The sequence below is a fragment of the Rattus rattus genome, chromosome 17 (genome assembly GCF_011064425.1).
Source record: "Rattus rattus isolate New Zealand chromosome 17, Rrattus_CSIRO_v1, whole genome shotgun sequence".
Taxonomy (NCBI): domain Eukaryota; kingdom Metazoa; phylum Chordata; class Mammalia; order Rodentia; family Muridae; genus Rattus; species Rattus rattus.
The window spans coordinates 2729808-2737595 of NC_046170.1; the positions used below are offsets into that span (position 1 = coordinate 2729808).

The following is a 7788-nucleotide window of genomic DNA, read 5'->3' on the forward strand; positions in this document are numbered from 1 at the left end:
ATGACTGAGGGCTGCAGAGCTGACACAGACGAGTTGCTACTCATTGAGAACTGCAACCCCTGGGCTTCCCTCACAACTCCAGGCAGCTCCGTAGGCCTGGAGATCTCGCCTGGAGTAGAACGGTCAGTTTTAGATTATCTGCTCCTGACATCCATGGGGGAGAGGGGCCCTCTGAGCCCCGTAAGTTTCACCTTTCCTCATCCTCCTTCAAACTAAGAACACACGGTCCACTTTAAAAGAACTTTACTCTTTTATTAACTCAGTGTAAGCGCACGCTGGTTTGCTGGTACAATGGTCATGCTTATAAAAGACAAACAAACCTGAGATCTAGGTCAGAGTTTCCTTTGCCCTTATTTCATTTTCTGTGCATGAGGGTTTTGCCTGCCTGAATGGATGTTTGTACACCACGTGCGCAGTGGCTAGAGAACTCAGAATCAGAATCAGATCCTTTCGTGCTGGTCGTGAACTGTTTTGAGTTCTGGGAGCCAAACTTAGGGGGCCTGTGAGAGCAGCCGGTGCTTTTAACCACAGAGCCATCTCTCCAGCTCTGGGTCTGAGCGTCCGTAAACTAAGAACACACGTTTCGTTTTACTGAGTAGGACTTAAGGAATGTCTGTGGTGTGCGACACTTACCTTGCCTGTTAGGAAGCACCCGTGTTGGGAAAAGAAAGATCTCACCGTTGCCCAGAGGAACCTCAGAGCAAAACCCAACAGAGGTTCGACAAGGCAATTTTTTTCTTCTTTCTTTTTCTTTTTCAAAAAGGGTGCACAGAACCTAAACTGGCCTAGTCAACACACGCTCAGTCAAAACGTCCCGTGTCTTTTATCCCTAGGGTAGGTAGTGACCGTGTCTCACCCATTGGTGGGAACTCTGTAAGGATTAAGTTTGTAGGAAGAAATAAAGAACGAGTTTACTCCGGTTGACAGCTAGAGCGGGCTTTATCTAACCTGAGGTGTGGTGTGTCAAGATCAAGGTCAGCCTGCAGTGCAGAGCCATCAGGGGGGACCAAGCAACAGGACGGCCAGAGCTGGAGCTCCGGTTACAGGCTTCAAGCTGGTGTTTCTGTAGCTGAGGAAAGAGGATAGGAACTGTCTTAGGGTTGGAATGGGGAAGTTGGCTGTTTTCCTTGGATAAGCTGTTTTGAGATGCAGGGTCTGTGGTTTCTTGTATCCCAGCGTCTGGGGTGAGGTGGGGGTGACTGCTTTTCTTCGGCAGTCTCCTTAGAACTTAAGGAGCTATTGGCTTAGTTGGGGCCTTAGCTGTTGTGGGGTGGGTGTGGAGATGTTGTTCCTTTAATAGCAACTGCGCAATCCTTACGTGATGAACTCGTTGGCACAGAGGAAAAGGGGCGGGGCTGAGAGAGAGTGGGGGTTCAGGAAAAAATGGGGCTCTTTCGGGGTGACTGTCTTGGGACAGTTTTCACATCTGTAAGCCGTATCACCTAGGGTTTCACTCCACCTTCCATTTCATTTTAAATAGACTTTTCTCTGGTGGAAAACGACTCTTTGGCATTTGGCAAAAGTCTTTGTTTAACGAACCTGTGGTAGAGCAAAGACTGTCGGGTTGCTCTTCTCATTGTCAGAAATCAGTGTCGTGTCCTCCCCCCACCCCCACCCGAGTTTAAGAAGCCGCTAGTGGTGACTCCTGCTTCAAGCTCCAAGGTTCATTTACGACCTACCCAGAACGTGATTCCTTGTTACACAGGGTAAGCCAGACCAAGCCATGTGGTGTGGGACTTATCGGTAACCCTCTAAAACCATAAAAGCAGAAGAACCCCTTTATTCAGGGGATGTGAAGGCCTTTTCTCCAGGATCCCCACCACACTGTGCATAGTGACCTCTCTCCTATTTTCCCGCTTGAAGCTCTTTCCCTCATTAAGCTCCTCCCGTGCCTCCCGTGTGATGATTTTACCTCTCCTAATGTTCTTAGGACGATTTTACAGCTAGGTGTGCTGGCCATCCTTCTCCGGTCACAAGGCTGTCTCTCCCACCATACGTATTCAGAGGGTGATGTTTTCTGAAACTAGCCTCCCACTCTCGTCTGATTTGTAACACACTCATCCTATTTTGTAGAAGGAAGAGACTCTTAGAAGGTAAGAGAGTGGTGTGGTTGGATCATGAGAGAGGGGCTGACACAGAACAGCCCTTCTGGAATGAGCTATATCAGGAGAGAAGACGTCATGACCGTAGGGATCATGATTGAACTTGGAGGTCAGAGCTTACATAGGGGACCGGGCATCATACCAGAGGTGCGTGGTGGGCTCTAAGGGATCGAGAGGTTCTTCCTTTAAACCTTGGAGAGGGAGAGAGAGGGAGGAGGTGAGAGAGAGAGGGAGAGAGAGGGAGGAGGTGAGAGAGAAAGAGAGAGAGAGAGAGAGAGAGAGAGAAGAGAGAGAGATAGAGAGAGAGAGAGAGAGAGAGAGAGAGAGAGAAAGAGAAAGAGTCAGGCAGAGAGACAGACACAGATAAAGACACAATCACACACAGAGAGACAGAGACAGAGAGAGATACGGAGAGAGCATGCTGCCACCGACAGGATGATGGACCCCAGAGGAGGAGCATGCAGAGAAAACTCCCAAATGAAGGAAGATTTCGGACTTTTAAATCCGTCTATGGGGTGATGAGAAGACCCTACCATGTGATTCAGTTTGTATCACCTGATGTGAGGAGAGATAGGAAGATCCAGGTAAGGAGAAAGACCATAAATGCTGTAAAACCATACCATGTATGGCTTCTTAACTCTTTATAGAGAGAGAAAAAGGAAGGGAGGAGAAAAGAAAAAGAGAGAGGGGCATGGAGAGGGAGGAAGAGGAAAAGGAAGAGAAAGAGGAGAGAAAGAGTGAGTCTCAGGGGATCATGGCTAGGTGACCTCTGGCTGTGAGATCTGGTTACTTAGAGTGACCAGCATTTCAGTCTAACAGAAATCACATCTGACTCCAAGCTCTTTTCAGAGAACTGAATGTTCTTGTTTTTCCGGTCTTGTAGACATACTGGGACAGGCCAAGATGGTGACAGGTGCTTGTGATCCTAGCACCTGGGAGGTAGCAGCAGCAGGTTAGTGGTTCAGGACTATCTTCGGATGCATTGCGAGTTTAAGGCCAGCCTGGGCTACATGATACCCGGTGGGTGGTCAGGAGAGAATGTGGATAGGTAGAAAGGGCTGAGGACTGTGTGAATTTGGGCTCAGCTGTTTTCCTATCGCCTGGAATGGCAATGGGATATGGGGAAGCAGCACTGAGGGTCAGTTCCTGAAGAGACAAAACTCAAGGTTGCAGTGGATGAGAATGTACACCAACTCCGTTCTCACCAACGTTTCCTCCTGGTCCTGGGCGCATGGGCTCTACCTGCCCCTTGCCACTCTGGTTGATAGTGCTGCTTAATGTACAATACTCCTCCCACCCCACCATGGTCTTTCCTCTATGTAATGCCTGGGGTTGAATTGAGACCTCACACGTGGTCAGCTAGACCCTACTGCTGAACTACATTTCTAGGCTCAATCACAGATTTTTTTTTTTAAAAGATTTATTTATTTATTTTGTATATGAGTACACTGTAGCTGTCTTCAGACACACCAGAAGAGGGCATCGGATTCCATTACGGGTGGTTGTGAGCCACCATGTGGTTGCTGGGATTTGAACTCAGGACCTCTGGAAGAGCAGTCGGTGCTCTTAACCACTGAGCCACCTCTCCAGCCCTCAATCACAGATTTTATTTTGAGGCAGGGTCTCACTGGCTGGGCTGGTTTTGAACTTGTGATCTTCCTGTCTCGGCCTCCTAGTGTAGGTGGGACTACAGGCGTGTGCCACCGCACCTGGTTACTCCTATGTTTAGAATATGAGGTAAGACGCAGAGCCAGTGTGAACCTTGGCATCTTGGCCCTTTCTCAGTGAGGACAGCCTGGGTGTGGTGTGTGCATGTGCTTGAGACGGCTACTCTTGAAGCTGAGGTTGTAGCCCAGCGTAGGAGCAGCTGCTAAGAATGCACTTAACTCTGGGTTGGATCCTCAGCACCAAAATAGGGAGAGCCGTACTTGTATACCTGTGTAGCGAATTATAGGGGCTGGAGAGAGCTTGAAGCTTGCTGCTCTCGCAGAGCACAGGAATTCTGCTCTCTGTACCCACATTAGTGTGGTCACAACCTTCTATAACCCTAACCCCAGAGAATCTGGTGTCCTTTTCTGGGCCCCCGAAGGCACCTTGCACTTATGTGCGCATATCTATCTATCTATCTATCTATCTATCTATCTATCTATCTATCTATCTATCTATCTATCTATCCATGCACGCATAATTCAAAATAAATCTCAAACAAGTGTTATGAGTAACAGGATTTCTAAGTGAACCGGGATAGGAATGTGTGCAGCTTTAGCAGGTAAAGAGGGCTAGCTCCATTAGGAACCGCTCTCAGCACCAAAAGCCACTCCTATCTGAAGGAGGTTGGTCTTCGGGAGTCTTTTATCTTTCCTTAAACTTGCCACGTGCTTGGTTTGTAGCATCTGTAGGCAGAGCCTGCCATCTTGTGGTCATGTTTCATATTGCACCCTATAGGACTACAGACAGGGCTGAGTTTTCCTTCGGCTTTGTCGGCAGTGACGTCAGGGAGAGCGACGTCAGAGAGAGCGACGTCAGGGAGAGCGACGTTAGGGAGAGCGACGTCAAGGAGGTCCGGTAGTCCAGGTTTAGCTTCCAGCACTGCTTGTCTTAAGTCGATTGTGGTGATAGCTGCATATATTTGTGAATGAGTTAAAGCATTTAGATTGTACACGATCGTTACTCTCATCATTATTATTTGTGGTACCGGAGATTTGAACCCTAGGCAAAGTGCATTACGACTGAGCTACCTCCAGCTTGGACTGTGAACCTTAATTTTCTCCTAACATATTTTTTTTATCAATTATTTTGGAATTTCATACAATGCATCCTGATCACTCTCACTTCCCCTTCCTCCCAAGTCTACCCAACCTTGTGTCCACCCCTGTCTTAGTCCGGGTCTCTATTCCTACACAAGCATCAGGACCAAGAAGCAAGTTGGGGAGGAAAGGGTTTACCAGCTCACACTTCCACGTTGCTGTTCATCACCAAAGGAAGTCAGGACTGGAACTCAAGCAGGTCAAGGAGCAGGAGCTGATGCAGAGGCCATGGAGGATGCTTCTTACTGGCTTGCTTCCCCTGGCTTGCTCAGCTTGCTTTCTTATAGAACCCAGGACCACCAGCCCAGGGACGGCACCACCCACAATGAGCTGGGCCCTCCCCCCTTGATCACTAATTGAGAAAATGCCTTACAGCTGGGTCTCATGAAGGCATTTCCACAACTGAGGCTCCTTTTCTGTGATAACTGCAGCTTGTGTCAAGTTGACACACAAAACCAGCCAGTACAACCCCCTCTCATCCTCCACCCCCACCCCAAATACAAGAAGTCTAATTTGTGTTGCCCACATACTTACTGAGGCAGCAGAAACCCTAGAATTGGCTTGGAATACTTCGAGGGACAAGAAGAAGGTCTGATAACTCCTAGAAACACCCTGCTGGCCGTTGCTAACATGGAGGAGCTCAACCAGCTACTGAAAGGAGTGACCATTACCAGTGGTGGTGTCCTGCCTAGAATTCACACTGAAAGGGCTGGCCAAAAAGTGAGGGACCAAAGGCAAGTTAGAAACGTTCCTCTCCCCAGTCCCCAGGGAAAAGAAGGCAAGAAATCCAAGGTCACTAAGCAACAGACGTCTAAGACGTCCAAGCCAGCTTACAGCGCTAAAGAAAGAAAATCAGATTCCACCTCAGAACATGGGACTGGGAGATGCCTTTACCTGATGTCTTCAGAGAGCCTCGTTTTGGGGTAGAAGCTATCCCTGACCCAACGTGACATCAGTCATAGTGGCTCCATGAGGGTGGAGGACATCGTCCACCCAACTACAGTCGAAATCAACCTCAAAGAAGAGACAGAAAAAGGCTGGAGGTAAAGAGTTCTTGGAAACAGTGAAGGAACCTCGCAAATCCCAAGGTCCTTTGGACATTGCCGAAGTGGTCATTGGCCAGTCCAGTGGACTCGCAGCCACGGTCACATCTCCCAGTGGGGCTTCCACAGATGTGAAGAACATCTGGAGGAGACCATCAACAGCTGCCTGCTCACCGCTGAGGTCAAGAAGCTTAAGTCTTCCTCCCTTTCCCCGGTAGCAGGAACCGGTTTCCCAAACAGATGGCAGCCCAGGTGGCCCTCAAGGCCATCTTGGCCCACTTCAACAGCTTGAGCAAGTCAGAAGAACCTGTACTTGCCACTATTCGACAGTGAGAACACAGGCGAGCGTCTGCGTGCAGCAGACGGCCAAATTGGATACCAAGGAACTCTCCAGTGGGAATGGAGAAGGACCAACGATTATTTCACCAGAGCAGGGGTTTTAAAAGGATTGAGGAAGGGTGACATAGGAGGGAGGCAGAGGACGGCTGAGAGGGTAGCAGAGACAGAGGGAACGTGTCCTGCCAGCCGGGAGAAGGGGTTTGGGGCATTTTATATTCTCTTTGCAAAGGGAATAATAAAAATAATAAATAAAAAAACCCCACTTGTCTTAGAAGGTATAAAAAGGCTGAAAGAAACAGTGAAGCATGACTGTTGGGGCTCTGTCTGCCAAGTGTATCTGTGTATATGTCTGCATTTAGTCGGGCTCCACCAGGGGTTACTTTCTATGTATTTTCTTCCTTTTGTATTAGAACTTCTTTTTTCTTTTTAAAACATAAAAATAGAACTCGTGTACTGCTGCAGGGGTCGGGATGGGGCAGCCCTGACAAGGTCAGGTACTGAGGTGGGACATAGCTTCAGAGGGAGGCCGAAGGCTGATGACTTCTGCCCTTTAACTCTCTCTTACTGTTCTGGCATTTCAACTCTCACTGTTCTAGGTCCAAAGGCTGATGGCTTCTGGGCATTTCATAGAAAAAGGAAAAGAAAGAAAGAAAGAAAGAAAGAAAGAAAGAGAGAGAGAAAGTCAGGAACACACACACACACACACACACACACACACACACACACACACACACTGGCGAAGCCCAACCACCAAGTATTTCATCAATTTCCCAAGTGTACATGCATACTTATATACATACACATATATGTATGTACATACATGTAGACAGACAGACATATACACATACACTTGGCAGATAGAGCAGAGCCCCAACAGTCACGCTTTATTTTTTTCTTTCAGCCTTTTTATACCTCCTAAGACAAAAGTTTTTTTTCTATAAAATTACCTTATAGATAAAATGTTCCACAAAGGGGGAGCTACAGAAGGATGCGGATGGAAAGTTCAGGGCAGTGTTGCAGTCTATAAGCTCATTATAAGTTCAAAGCAGCAGTTTCCCGTGGCCTTTCTTTATCACAATGCACACCTGTGACTTCCTTGGACCTGGCATAGAATGAATGGTTTTCCTTCATCACAAGTCTGTCTCAGGCCTAGTTCTCTTCTTAGTGCCGTTTGTGGGAGCAGCTCATTGTATTCTTTATTACACAGCCTTTACTTACGATTCTATGAGGAGGGGACACATTCTACACTTGATTTTTTTTTCTTTTTTTTCGGAGCTGGGGACCAAACCCAGGGCCTTACGCTTGGTAGGCAAGCGCTCTACCACTGAGCTAAATCCCCAACCCCACATTCTACACTTGATTCTAACTTTCTTACCTCTTCTGGCAAAACAACGGAAACCCTCTCCTTAAACTTTCTTCCTAAAATTATTTGAATCAAATCAGGAACTCTATAAAGTCATTAATTCATCTAAATGGAATTAATTCACGAAAGTTCAT

The 7788-nt window shown here is 47.6% G+C and overlaps 1 pseudogene; it reads left to right on the top strand.

Moving 5' to 3' along the window:
• On the top strand, positions 1 to 6395 carry LOC116886587 (annotated as a pseudogene).
• The last annotated feature ends 1393 nt before the right edge of the window (positions 6396 to 7788 follow it).